The sequence below is a fragment of the Lynx rufus genome, unplaced genomic scaffold (genome assembly GCF_022079265.1).
Source record: "Lynx rufus isolate CCGP_SWC_20201006 ecotype Redwood Valley unplaced genomic scaffold, mLynRuf1.p SCAF_11, whole genome shotgun sequence".
Classification (NCBI taxonomy): Eukaryota; Metazoa; Chordata; class Mammalia; order Carnivora; family Felidae; genus Lynx; species Lynx rufus.
Window position 1 is genome coordinate 46,856,084 of NW_025814825.1, and position 14,210 is coordinate 46,870,293.

Below are 14,210 nucleotides of genomic sequence, written 5' to 3' on the forward strand. Positions count from 1 at the left end.
AGTGGCCCATAGAGAACAGCAACATTTGCTGGTGTTAGAACAAGGATGCTAGGTGAAGCCTGGCAATAGTTGTGTGTTGTGATTTGCCGTAGTTCCCTGAACCACTGCTGCTACACGATCACGCACAATTTTTCTGGGGCAGGCTGGCACACAGATGCACAATCTGGTCCTCTGCAGCGGCAGAGTCACATGAGCATTCCCGGGGGCAAGCCTGGCACCCAGGCATTGCTCAGTGAGATCTTCCCCCAGAGGGTTGAAGTGGGCCCAAGCCATGAGATTACATGGAAGCCAATGAAAATGATAACATCACAGCCCAAAACCTATGGGGTGCCGCAAAGGCAGTAATATAGGGGAAGTATATAGCAATCCAGGCCTTCCTAAAAAAGGAAGAAATGTCTTAGCTACACAACCTAACCTTACACTTATAAGAGCTGGAAAAAGAACAGCAAATAAAACCCAAAACCAGCAGAAGACAGGAAATAATAAAGATTAGACCAGAAATCAATGTTATCAAAACCAACTAACCAACCAACCACCACCAACAACAAAAGTAGAACAGATGAATGAAACCAGGAGCTAGTTCTTTGAAAGAATTAACAAAATTGATAAACCCTTAACCAATTTGATAAAAAGAAAAAGGAAAGGACCCAAATAAATAAAGTCAAGAATGAAAGAGGAGAGATCACAGCCAACACTGCAGAAGCACAAACAATAATGAGAGAACAGTATAAGCAATTAAATGCCAATAAATTGGGCAATCTGGAAGAAGTGGAAAAATTCCTAGAAACATATAAACTACCAAAGCTGAAACAGAAAGAAATAGAAAATTTGACCAGACCCATAACCAGTAAAGAAATTGAATTAGTAATAAAAATCTCCCAAAAAAACAAGAGTTCAGGGCTGGACAACTTTCCAGGGGAATTCTAAGGAAGAGTTAATACCTATTATTTTGAAGCTGTTCCAAAAAATAGAAATGGAAGGAAAACTTCCAAACTCATTCTATGAGGCCAGCATTACCTTGATTCCAAAAGCAGACAAAGACTCCACTAAAAAGGAGAACTACAGACCAATTTCCCTGATGAACATCCAATTTCCCTGGATGTAAAAACCCTCAACAAGATATTAGCCAACTGGATCCAGCAATACATTAAAACAATTATTCACCACAACCAAGTGGGATTTATACCTGGGATGCAGGGCTGGTTCAATATCCACAAATCAATCAATGTGATTCATCACATCAATAAAAGAAAGGACAACAACCACATGATCTTGTCAATAGAGGCAGAGAAAGCATGTGACAAAATCCTTTCTTGATAAAATGGCATCCTTTCTTGATAAAACGGCATACTTTCTTGATAAAAACCCTCAAGAAAGTAGGGATAGAAGGATCATACCTCAAGACCACAAAAGCCTTATATGAAAGATCCACTGCTAATATCATCCTCAGTGGGGAAAAACTGAGAGCTTTGCCCCTTAGGTCAGGAACAATACAGGGATGTCCACTCTCACCACTGTTATTCAACATAGTATTGGAAGTACTAGTCTCAGCAATCAGACAATACAAAGGAATAAAAGGCATCCAAATTAGCACGGAAGTCAAACTTTTCACTCTTTGCAGATGACATGATAATCTATATGGCAAACCCAAGAGATTCCACCAAAGAACTACTAGAATTAATCCATGAATTCAGAAAGTCGCAATATATAAAATCAATGCACAGAAATCGGTTGCATTGCTATACACCTATAATGAAACAACAGAAAGAGAAATCAAGGAATTGGTCTTATTTATAATTCCACCAAAACCCATAAAATACCTAGGAATAAACCAAACCAAAGAGGTGAAAAATCTATACACTGAAAACTATAGAAAGCTTATGAAAGAAATTGAAGAAAACACACAAAAAAATGGACAAATATTCCATGCTCCTAGATAGGAAGAACAAATGTTGTTAAAATGTCAAAACTACCCAAAGAAATCTACACATTCAATGCAATCCCTATAAAAATAACATCATCATTCTTTACAGAGCTAGAACAAACAATCCTAAAATTTGTATGGAATCAGAAAAGACCCTGAATAGCCAAAGTAATCCTGAAAAAGAAAACCTAAGCTGGACGCATCACACTCCCGGACTTTAGGATGTATTAAAAAGTGGTAATCATCAAGACAGTATGGTATTGGCACTGTAAACAGATACTTAGATCAATGGAACAGATAGAGAACCCAGAAATGGGTCCACAAACTTATGGCCAACTAATCCTGGACAAAGCAGAAAGAATATCCAATTGAATAAAGACAGCCTCTTCAGCAAATGGTGTTGGGAAAATTGGACAGCAACATGCAGAAGAATTAACCTGGACCGCTTTCTTACACCATACACAAAAATAAACTCAAAATGCATGGAAGACCTAAATGTAAGACAGGAAGCCATTAAAATCCTCAAGGAGAAAGCGGGCAAAAACCTCTTGGACCCTGACCGCGGCAACCTCTGACGCAACATGTCTCCAGAGGCAAGGGAAACAAAAGCAAAAATGAACTATTGGAACCTCATCAAGATAAAAAGCTTCTCATGGCAAAGGAAACAAACACCAAAGCTACAAGGCAATTGACAGAATGAGAGAAGATATTTGCAAATGACATATCAGATAAAAGGTGAGTATCCAAAATCTATAAAGATCTTCTCAAAATCAACACACAAAAAACAAACAATCCAGTGGAGAAATGGGCAAAAGATGTGAATAGACGCTTTTCCAAAGAAGACATCCAGATGGCTAACAGACACATTGAGAAAAGATGCTCAACAACACTCATCATCAGGGAAATAGAAATCAAAACCACGATGAGATATGACCTCACATCAGTCAGAATGGTGAAATATAACAACTCAAACAATGACAGATATTGGTGAGGATGTGGAGAAAGATAAACCTTTTTGCATTGCCGGTGGGAGCGCATACCGGTGCACCCATTCTGGAAAATAGTATGAAGCCTTCTCAAAAATTAAGAATATAACTTACCATACGATCCAGCAATTGCACTACTAGGTATTTATCCAAAGGATACAGTTGTGCTGTTTTGAAAGGGCACATGCATGCAATGTTTATAGCAATGCTCTTAAAAATAGCCAAAGTATGGAAAGAGGTCAAATGTGCATTGACAGATGAGTGGATAAAGAAGATATGGGGTGTGTGTGTGTGTGTGTGTGTGTATATATATACATATATATGTGTGTGTGTGTATGTGTATGTGTATATATATATAATGGGGTATTACTAGGCAATGAAAAAGAATGAAATCTTGACATTTGCAACAATGTGGATGGAACTAGACTATATTATGCTAAGTGAAATTAGCCAGTCCGAGAAAGACAAATATCATATAACTTCACTCATATGAGGTATTTAATATACAAAACAGATGAACATATGGGAAGGGAAGCAAAAGCAATACAAAAGTAGGAAGGTGGACAAAACATAAGAGACTCTTAAATATAGCAAACAAACTGAAGGTTGCTAGAGGGGTTGTGGGTGGGGGAGGGTGTGGGCTAAATGGGCGAGGGGCAACAAGGAAGACATTTGTTGGTATGAGCACTGAGTGTTATATATAGGAGATGAATCATCGGATTCTACTCCTGAGATCATTGTTGCACTATATGCCAACTAACTTTGATGTAAATTTAAAACGAACAAACAAACAAACAAACAAATAAATAAAATTTCCTACTGCTGTGGCAGCATAAGCCAGGATAACCACCTAACTATCTCGTATAGTTCAACCTGTTGTTCTGAGGCCGACAGAGTGGTCTGTCCCGAACCTTTGGAAAAAGTTCTATGATGACACAGACCTGCATAGCAGAAGCCTTCAGGAGGAAGGTACAGCATTAACCTCCAACCTTGGGAAGACAGGAGAAGGCAAGAAGACAAACATTGTAATGAAACAAATTACTATAAAATAGATACAAATTAAAAGAAAATTATTTAGAAGCAATAGAGTTGTGGAACAAAGGTAAATTGAAGCCAGAGACAAGAACTTAAGAAGTAAATAGATACTGAAATGATTTTCCAAGGAGGTTTCATAAAGCTTCCAAGCTAGTTAACAGTTCTTAATATTAGAGAAAACAAGTAGTGGAACCTCTTTAACACCAGCTAATAGATTAATGGACTTTTTAGAAATTAGAAAGAGACAGGGGAAAGGATGGAGAGAGAAAGGGATAGAGAGAGGGAGAGGGAATCATCTTAATAATAAAAATGAAAGAAAAAAAAAACCCTCCTTCTGGGACTGCAGAAATGGTAATATGTGTGTGTGTGTGTGTGTGTGTGTGTATACACACACACACACACACACACACACACTTGGCTAAGTTCAATTCCCTGCATATTAAGTCTCTTATCTATATTATGGGTGTAATAAACCTATAACATCTGGATCAAATATATGAATGTATAAATAGGTCTTCACCTATTATCTATGTTAGGATACACCCTCAAAACATTGATATTAGCTGAATTCTATTAAGCATTTTCTAGATTTCAAATATTATGCCAAGTTATTACATGTGGTAGTATCTCCTTTATCTCTCAATGTAAGCCTATAGTTTAGTAGCTATTATTTTTCCCAATTTTATATATGAAGAAACAAAGATTCCTCAGAGTTAAGAAAACTGACAAAAGACAATATGTCAAGAAGAAGTGGCAGTACTGAGATGTCAACCTGTTTCTCTGGTTTCAGTGTTAGGACTTCTAATCACAATTCTCTACCGTGCTTCATACACTGCTGGGTTAGTTACTTTTCTCCACCCCCCTCTGTTCTTTCTTTTTCTTCTCCTGGTATTCCCATTGTACATACATTACACCTGTTGTGATTATCTCAGAGTCCCATCTTTCTCATTCTTGTTTTCTGTTTTCATTTCAGTTTTGGAAGTTTCTATTGACATATCTTTAAGCTTACTGGCTCTTTCCTTGGCCATGTCTAGTCTATTGATGAATCCATCAAAGGCATTATCAGTTTTGTTAGGGTGCTTTCATTTATAGTATTTCATTTTGATTCTTCCTTAGAGTTTCCTCTGTCTCTCTGATTACATTGTCCATCTGTTTTTGTTTGTCTGCTTTTTCCAGATTTTTAATGACAGTTATTTAAATTCCTGATCCATAATTCCAAAATCTCTGCCATAACTATGTCTGAATTGATGCTTGTTCTCTCTCTTCATATGGTATTGTTTGTCTTTGAGTATGTCTTAGAAGTTTTGGTTGGAAGCTGTGCATGATGTACTGGGTAAAAAGGCCTGACATAAATCGGCCTTTACTGTGACATCTTATATTTATCTAAGAGTCAAGCCATGTTTCCTGTTCACCACAGGCGTGGATTTCAGAGGCTGAAGTTTCTCTGTTGCTCTTGTCTTTGTCTCCCTTGTGTCTTTGTGTTTCTCTAGAGAATTCTTAAACTTTTTCTGAAATGTGTAGTTCTTTCTGTTGGAATTCCCAAATATACGAGGACTGTTGATATGTTGGTAAGATGTGGGAGGAAGGGAAGCATTCTATAGTCCTACGATTAGGTCTCAGTCATTCTGGGAGCCTGTAACGCTGGTTCTCACCCACAAGTGCTTCTCAGCTATCACCCATACCTGCACACACTTAAATGTGACAGGAAGACTAGAGGGGGCTGGAGTTTGGGCATTTTCCTTCCCTGAGGTCAGTTAGTCTTTGGTAAAACACAAGGCAGTCAGGATCTAGTGAAATATTTTCCCTTAAGGCATACACTTGTTAAGAGAAACAGAACACACTGGGCATATTTCAAAATGGCTAATTTTCCCCTCCCTAGGCCTGCAGCAGAGGAAACTTTATTTATTTATTTATTTATTTATTTATTTATTTATTATTTATCTTTATTTTCACCCTGAGAATCTGATGGGACTCTTGCAGGTAAATCTCAGGAAAGTGTGAAGTCCCCCTAGGCCTAGAGTTTCTAACTCTCAAGTTTGTCCCTATTTGTACACCATTATTGGCTCAAGTGGTGGGCTTCTGGTCCTAGAATTGTGCTCTAGTAAGCTGTGACTCTCTCTACCTGCCTATCTGTGTCTCCAATTTTCAGGGCAGTATTTTGCCTTGTGACCTCAATTTTCTGACGAATCTAAGAATCTAAGAAGAGTTGTTAACTTTTAATTTGTTCAGATTTTTTTTTCCTGTAACAACAGGAGTGACAACTTCTAAGCTCCTTATATGTCAGACTGGACAGCAGAAATACCTCTTAACTTTTTAGCACCTTCATATTTAGTCTTCTCTTTCCCTTCTCCCTTTATCTTCCTTTTCCCAAGGTGTCATTCTTTCCTCAGGAGTCATCCCTGACTCTTTATTCCATTGTTTTTTCCTCATCAAACCTTCAGACATTTTCCTTCCACCCATTGTGATTCACAGAGAGAAGTCTGTGTTCTAATGAGCAGATGAGAAACACATTTCCCACCCAAGGTGAGGTGAGGGAGCTTCTGGTTTCTGAATTCAGCATAGATTGAAATCAGGCAACAAAGTCTTCAGAAAACTGTTCAGGGCTGTTGTGGTTATAGGAAAGATCACAGATACAGGCTTGCATTAAACCCAAACAAAGAACAAGTAAACAGGAGGCCGGCAGCATTTTCCCTAATAGAAGCATAAGAATAGAAAGCTAGAGAGCTGGGGGAAATACAGAAATACTGCCCTGTTTACCTGCATGCACAAAACATGTCTGAATAGTTTCTTGGGGGAAAAAGTTTAAACCACTGACTGAGTAAACTTTTCTCCACTGAACTCAAAGGAAGTGTCGAATGAACAAGAATGAAGAAATACTGTCCTGGTAGACAGTGTAAACACAGGCTTCTTTCAAAAGTGATGTGAATACCTTGGAGTTATACACAACAGAGAAATAATTAAATGTGCAGGTTGGCTGGACTCAGGCAATCCTAGAAATATAATGGAAGAAAGAGGATAGCCTAAGGGCCTCAACACCAGTCTGAAAGGGGAGCTTGTATCTGCCAATTGCTATTAGGTATCGGGTACTGTTTAGCCCTTTATGCAGAATTTCTACCAGTAACTCTTCACAGAAATCCTATCAAAGAAGAATTATTAGACTTATTACAAGAAGGAACAAATTGAGCTTCAGAGTATTAAGTAACAAGGTCATGGTCACCCTGCTACTTATTTCTATAACCAGGATTCATCCCCAAATCTGCCTTATCTCAAAGCTCTTGCTTTGAAACCACTCTGCTCTCCTCTTAAGAAAGCCACTTTTCATTATCACTGCTCCCTTGTCAAATTAGTAACTGAATCCTGTAACTGGGTCCCTGCTCTAAGAAAGAAATGGATAACTTCAGTGACTTGGAGAGGCAGCCTCAGTTCCCAAGCTGAAAAGCAGGGGTGTAGTATGTTATTAGCATTTTTTTAACCCACCTTACTCTTTATGGACACACAACTTTTAAGTATGGCCTTTTAAAAATGCATCGCATCTTTCTGGGTCATGAGGATCCACTTAAATATGCAATTGAGTTTTATTTTTATTTTATTTTTGACTATCAGCTCCACTTACTCCTCATTCTATAGCATTAAGGCAAATGCCATATTAGGCTTCAGAGTACATGAAAATGTCTCTGGGAGTAGATGAATCTAATTATAGTGAACAGGAATGGAGACATTTTCTCTTATGATACAGTCTCCTTTATTAGCTAAAGCTCTTCCTGGGATGTATTGGAGTGACCAAGTCTTGTTGGACTCTTTATTATTGTGAAGAAGGGCAGAGGAAGTTGGTCATTAGTAAGATAATTGCAAAACTGTATAATTTATTTCCAAGACACTTGAGAGAGAAAAAAAATCTTGGGCACCTGGTTGGCTCCATCAGGTAAGCATCAGGCTCTTGATTTCGGCTCAGGTCAGGATCTCATAGTTGGTGAGTTGAAGCCCCACTTCAGGCTCTGTGCTGACAGCGTGGAGCCTACTTGGAATTCTCTCACCCTTTCTTTCTCAAAGTAAATAAATAAACTTAAAAAAAAAGATCTCAATCAGTAGAAATGTTGGGGCAACTGGTATAATAAATACTGAGTGTTCTGGGTGAGGGAGGGCTTTTGGTGATTCTGTTTATTTGTTACTATATGCTCGTATTACTCAGAATTCTCCAGAAAAACAAACCAATAGGAGATAGAGGATAGATAGATAGATAGATAGATAATAAAAAGGTTTGTTTTAGGAATTGGTTCATCTGATTATGGAGACTCAGAAATCCTACAATCTGCCGTCTGTAACCTAGAGAACCAGGGAAGCTAGTAGCATACCTCTGTTAGAGTCCAAAAGCCTGAGAATGGAGGTGTAGTAGTGTGTCACACACAGAGAGTCTGGACATTGAGGCTGTTCTCTGCAGGAAGCAGCTTTATTCATGCCAGCATGGGCTCAGCGCCCTAAGACCCAAAAGGCCGAGAGCCAAGCACAGTGGAGGTGGGGGTGGGGTACAATTTTTGATCCTTTGTCTCCCATATATGGTAACATACAGTCTTAATGGGCGGTCTATGTTACAGAGTCCTGAGGACTGTTGTGCACAGGCACATAGTCAGGTTGCCTCCCCTTGTCTTGAAGTTTACATCACATTCCTTAGGGAGGGGCTCTACCACAGGGTATGAAGGTAGAACCACTGTCTGAGTCCATAAGTGTGACAACCAAGAGTGCCCACGTTGGAGGGAGGGCAGGAGAAGATGAATGTCTCAGTTTTAGCTAAGAGAGACTGCTCTTCCTCCAACTATTTGTTGTATCTTCAATAGATTGGAAGATGCCCACTGACATTGGCAAAGGCCTTCTTTACTTGGTCTGATTCAAATGCTAATCTCTTTCTGAGACATCCTCAAAGACAGACCTAGAAATAATGTTTTACTATCTATCTGGGCATCCCCTTAGGCTAGTGAAGTTAGCACATGAAATTAACCATTACAGCCTTCAAGGAAGTGTGAAGGAATTTGAACAATTTCAAATTCTTGTATATTTCTTGAGTGAGGCCAGAGTTCATCTTTTGTCAGCTAATTACTTATTTGCCATTCAAGAGATAATCCTTCACTAAAAAGAAGTCAGTTTCTTCAAAATCAAAGCAAAATCAACATTGGGAGTCTATGTCCTATTTGAATAACAAAATAAATAGATTCATTGAAGATGTTGCAAGCCATGTCTATGCTCTACAGGAAACAGACTATATGTGCAATTATCTTCTCTACTTATACTTTATCCTGAAACACTAAAGTTTATTTAACAAGGTCTATTAAAATACAAAGTAAGCGGTAATCTCTTTCCTTCTCTTCCACAATTCAACCTATAGATATGAACATTATTCATTTTTCTTTCCAAACCAGTCACTTATTAAATAGTTCAAAATATATTGATTCCGATGATACTGTGATTTATAATAAGAAATATATGTTTGGCCTTTGTTCCTTTTATGGTACAAAGCTCCTAAAGTCCCAGGAATTTCCATAAGTGATAGGAGTGGTAAAGTGCCTTTCGTTATGTTAATGAAATGACTTTGGGAATGCCTCAAGGTCTTCTAAGGGTGAAGGCTGGTTGCCAGGGGAAATCACCCTGTGATTAGTGGCTTGGAATTTACACTTCCATCCTTTGACCTTGCAGAGGGGAGAGGGGCTGGAGGTTGAATCCATTGACAATGGCCAATATGTTAATCAATCATGCTTAGGTAATGAAGCCTCCATAAAAAAACAAAAGGATCCAGTTCTTAGAGCTTCTGAGTTGGTAAACACACTGAGAAACGGGGAGAATGGAATCCTTGGGGAGAGCATGAAAGCTCCCTGCCCCATCCCCATACCTTGCCCTAGGCATCTCTTCCATCTGGCTGTTCCTGAGTTAAGTCCTTTTATAATATATTGGTAATCTAGTAAATAAAATGTTTTTTGAGGGGCACCTGGGTGGCTCAGTCGGTTAAACGTCCGATCTAGGCTCAAGTCATGATCTCACCATTCGTGGGTTCGAGACCCGCATGGGGCTCTGTGCTGACAGCTCAGAACCTGGAGCCTGCTTCCGATCCTGTGTTTCCCTCTCTCTCTGCCCCTCCGCTACTCATGCTCTGCTTCTCTCTGTCTCAAAAATAAATAAACATAAAAAATATTTTTTAATGCTTTTTGAGTTCCATGAGCTGCTCTAGCAAATTAATTAAACCCAAGGAGAGGATCATGGAAACCTCTGATCTATAGCCAATTGGCCAGAAGCACTGGAAACAACCTGGGCTTGTGATTACAATCTGAAGTGTGTGTTTGGCAGGTGGGGGGATGCTTGTAGCCCGAACCATAACCTGTGGAATCTGTGGGGTGACCAGATAGGATAGAGGCTGGTGGTGCAAGCAATGAAAGAACAAAGGAGATTGAAGTTTATTGAATACATTGTAAGGAAGTAACATGCAGGATAGCAAAGGAGAGATTGTCGGTGAGGAGGCAGTGGTGGGGGGGCTATAATTAAGATGGGGAAGTTGAAAAGTTATGGGAAGGTATGGAATTTTCCTTTTCTGGTACCTGTGCTTGGTTGTAAGTTGTAGCTTAGTGGTCAGCTAGGGCTTATGGTTATTTTGAGGTGGTTGCTTAATGAACCTTTGTACTCAGCCCAAAAGTCACCGTGGGCCCTTTTATCTTACTCAGGTTTCCATTGCTCAAGACTTTTGCCTAAAAGCGGCCTCTGCAGAATATATCTTCAAGTAAATAGTGTCAGGATCAAGCTGAATTATAGAACACCCAGTTGGTGTACAAAGAATTACTTGGTGGTGTGGGGGAACCCCTTCCCCAACATGCATTTTGGGATTGGATTCCAAAACCCAAAATATTTACTGAAAACATAGCTCAAGACTATACTCTCATTTTTTCTCTATACGCAGTCCTGAAATTTATAGATTTCCTGGCATTCTACATATCCAGGTCAACAATTCCATTAAATGGATAATATTAAAATCCTATAAACCAGTATATCTAAAAATCATGTAGAGCTTTTTGGGGGGAAAAGATCATCTTTTAATCATAGTTTTTATATTCTCAGAACTGGCAGGAAGCCTAATACATAATGGACAGCACACACACACACACACACACAGTGCCTATAAATGTATACATATACACACACATACACATATATTGCCTATGTATGTACACACGCACATCTATATACATGTGCACACACTACCTATGTATGTATACACGCATCTATATACATACACACATGCTGCCTATATATTTATACACACATGCATATATATGCATGTTTAATGGATATGGATGAATTATGTGACAATAGAAGGGCATTATTAGAAAATTTAGAGTGGCATGAGGTACTTAAACTATTTTTGGCATATATTTTTTGCAGAAATATCGTATAAGAAGACATTTCCATTCTAGTTCTAATACCCCCTAAAATTCTTTTCAAGTGGTTCAAAAATTATGTGTGAAACGTGTGGTTATAGTATGTTGCATGAAGCCTCAACCCCATAGATCCATTTCTTCTAGCCCCCAGATGTGTGGGTCAATTCATTTCATGATGACCATTAAACAGGTGTCAGTAATAATTTTCAGTGACCCCATGTGATTTCCTTAGTGGTTTCCTGACTCTTTCATCTTGAGCTCACAAGCAAGGTGGCAGGTCATCAGCTGTCCAGCACAGGTGGGGGGTGGGGGGAAGGGCTAGGTGAGCATGCTGATGGAACTCTGCTGAAAGCCTCCAGGCCATATCTTACCACAGTAGAAGCTTGATTTCTTTGCAACTGTCTCAGCAGCCATTCACAGCCACAATTTAAAAAAAAATTCAAAAGAGAAGTCAAGCAAAGCAAAACAAGAGTTAATAAGGGTGGTATAAATATGATTTGAGTTGGGGGCAGAAACTAAGAAGAAGCACAGAGCATTTTGGTGGTTTATTTATATAGATTGCTTTAGCTTAACAGGTCCTCAGAGTATAACCTTTGTTCTAAAGATACAGAAACTGAGACTCAGTGAAGGAAAGAATTTGTCCATTTCTCATGTGATATGATAAACCCAAGTGATCAAGGAACATGAGAATGCATATGCTATCATCTTTACTTTGACAATGTGCTCTCTTAAGGCAGAAATTTGTATCTGCTTTTCTCAGTTAAATGTAGTGACTTGAGAAACGAAACTTCTCCAAGTCTCAAATGGAAGGCCAAATGAGATACTGCATACAGAATATCTTATGCAGCCTGACACCCAGGAAGAATTCAATAAATATTCAACATGAACAATAGGCATCATCATCCTACATTCTCTCACAGATATAGATTGTGTTATGACAAGAATAGTTTTCATTTGACTTTAACAAAAAAAAAACTTTAAAAATGAGTCAGAACACGGGGCACCTGAATGGCTCAGTCGTTTGAACCTCTGACTTCAGCTCAGTTCATGATCTCATAGCTTGTGAGTTCGAACCCCGCGTGGGGCTCTGTGCTGACAGCTCAGAACCTGGAGCCTGCTTTGGATTCTGTGACTTCCTCTCTCTCTGCCCCTCCCCATCTCACAATCTGTCTTTCTCTCTCTCTCTCTCTCTCTCAAGAATAAGTAAAACGTTTTAAAAAATTTTAAAAAATGAGTCAGAACAATATGATGGATTATAAAACTGATGTTCAGAAATAAGCAGTTTGTCCAGATTTATACAATTTAGCAAGGCCAGAGTTCATCAGTAAGTAAATATGAACTTCATCAGAGTCCTCTTTCCTACAATACTTCACCATATTAATTGCTGAAGGACACTGGGTTCCTTATGAAAAATATCTCCTAATGTTATCACATAACTGTATATTTTAATAACTCAAGGACATTAAATGAGAATGTAAAAGGCAAATTATACAAACTGATTCTGAATTCTGACTAGGATATCCCATGGGCCAAGAAAGTCAAATATCCAAGTGTCTAATTACAGAATAATTACTAGTTAAAATTTAGATGACTCATTTTTATTTTTTTTAAATTTTTTTTCAACGTTTTTTTATTTATTTTTGGGACAGAGAGAGACAGAGCATGAACGGGCGAGGGGCAGAGAGAGAGGGAGACACAGAATCGGAAACAGGCTCCAGGCTCCGAGCCATCAGCCCAGAGCCTGATGCGGGACTCGAACGCACGGACCGCGAGATCGTGACCTGGTTGAAGTCGGACGCTTAACCGACTGCGCCACCCAGGCGCCCCTAGATGACTCATTTTTAAACCCACAGATAAAAAACAGCAGATAGAAAAGGAAGCATGATTTTTGTATGAAGACAAACACAAAAACAATACAAAGTAAGGGGAGAACCTTTAAGATAATTGATTAAAAACAGGAAATGCATTTCTGGAAGCCATTTTTGGAGGGAAATACATTAGGGGATATATCGAGAGAAGAAGCATAGAGTATGGTAAAAAACAAAAATATAGAATTAAAGTTAATGAGAACAATCCCAAATTGCTACCATTGACACATGCAACATCTCTATCTTCAACGCTTAGCTCACTTTGAAATCACCATCTTGAGGTACAGACTCAGAGTCCCCGTGCTTCCTATCACAACATAATGCAGTTACACCCACTACCTCTAGAACTAGGAAATAAAAGTTCACTAAAAAAAAAAAAGACTTATAAGATAATGGCAAGGTGTATGGACCTGGGAGTCAGATAGGCTTGAGTGTGAATCTTGGTTCTACCATTTCTAACCGTGTGTCCTTGGTCAAGTTTTTCAAGAACTCCTTTCTTGTAAACAATAGTAATAATAGCACTTATTCTCATAGGAGTATTGTAAAATGAACTCAGACAAGACATGAATGGTTTGGCACAATGCATGGTGCATAGTAAGTACACACTAAATGTTATTTCTTGCTATTACTGATCAAACACCCTTCACTTTAGTTTGAAAGGAGATAGTACAGCACGTACAATTCAAGAGTGTTGGGTCCCTCAGCATTCTTTCATTTCTGTGACTGCCATCCATGCTAATAGTGCGAGCTTGGATGAATCACTTGACCTCTCTGAGCTTTTCCTCCTTGTTTGAAAAGATTGTAGTGAGATTATAATTTGGATCTGCATTAGGCTATTACTGGACTATAACTGAAAACCTATCAGGTGATGGATGCTGAGATAATCAGTCCATGAACAAATTGGACATAGTCTCTTCATTCCAGAAACTCCAGTTATTAAAGTTATTAAAAGTAAGTAATGCTGGCACTGGGCTAGCACTGTGGA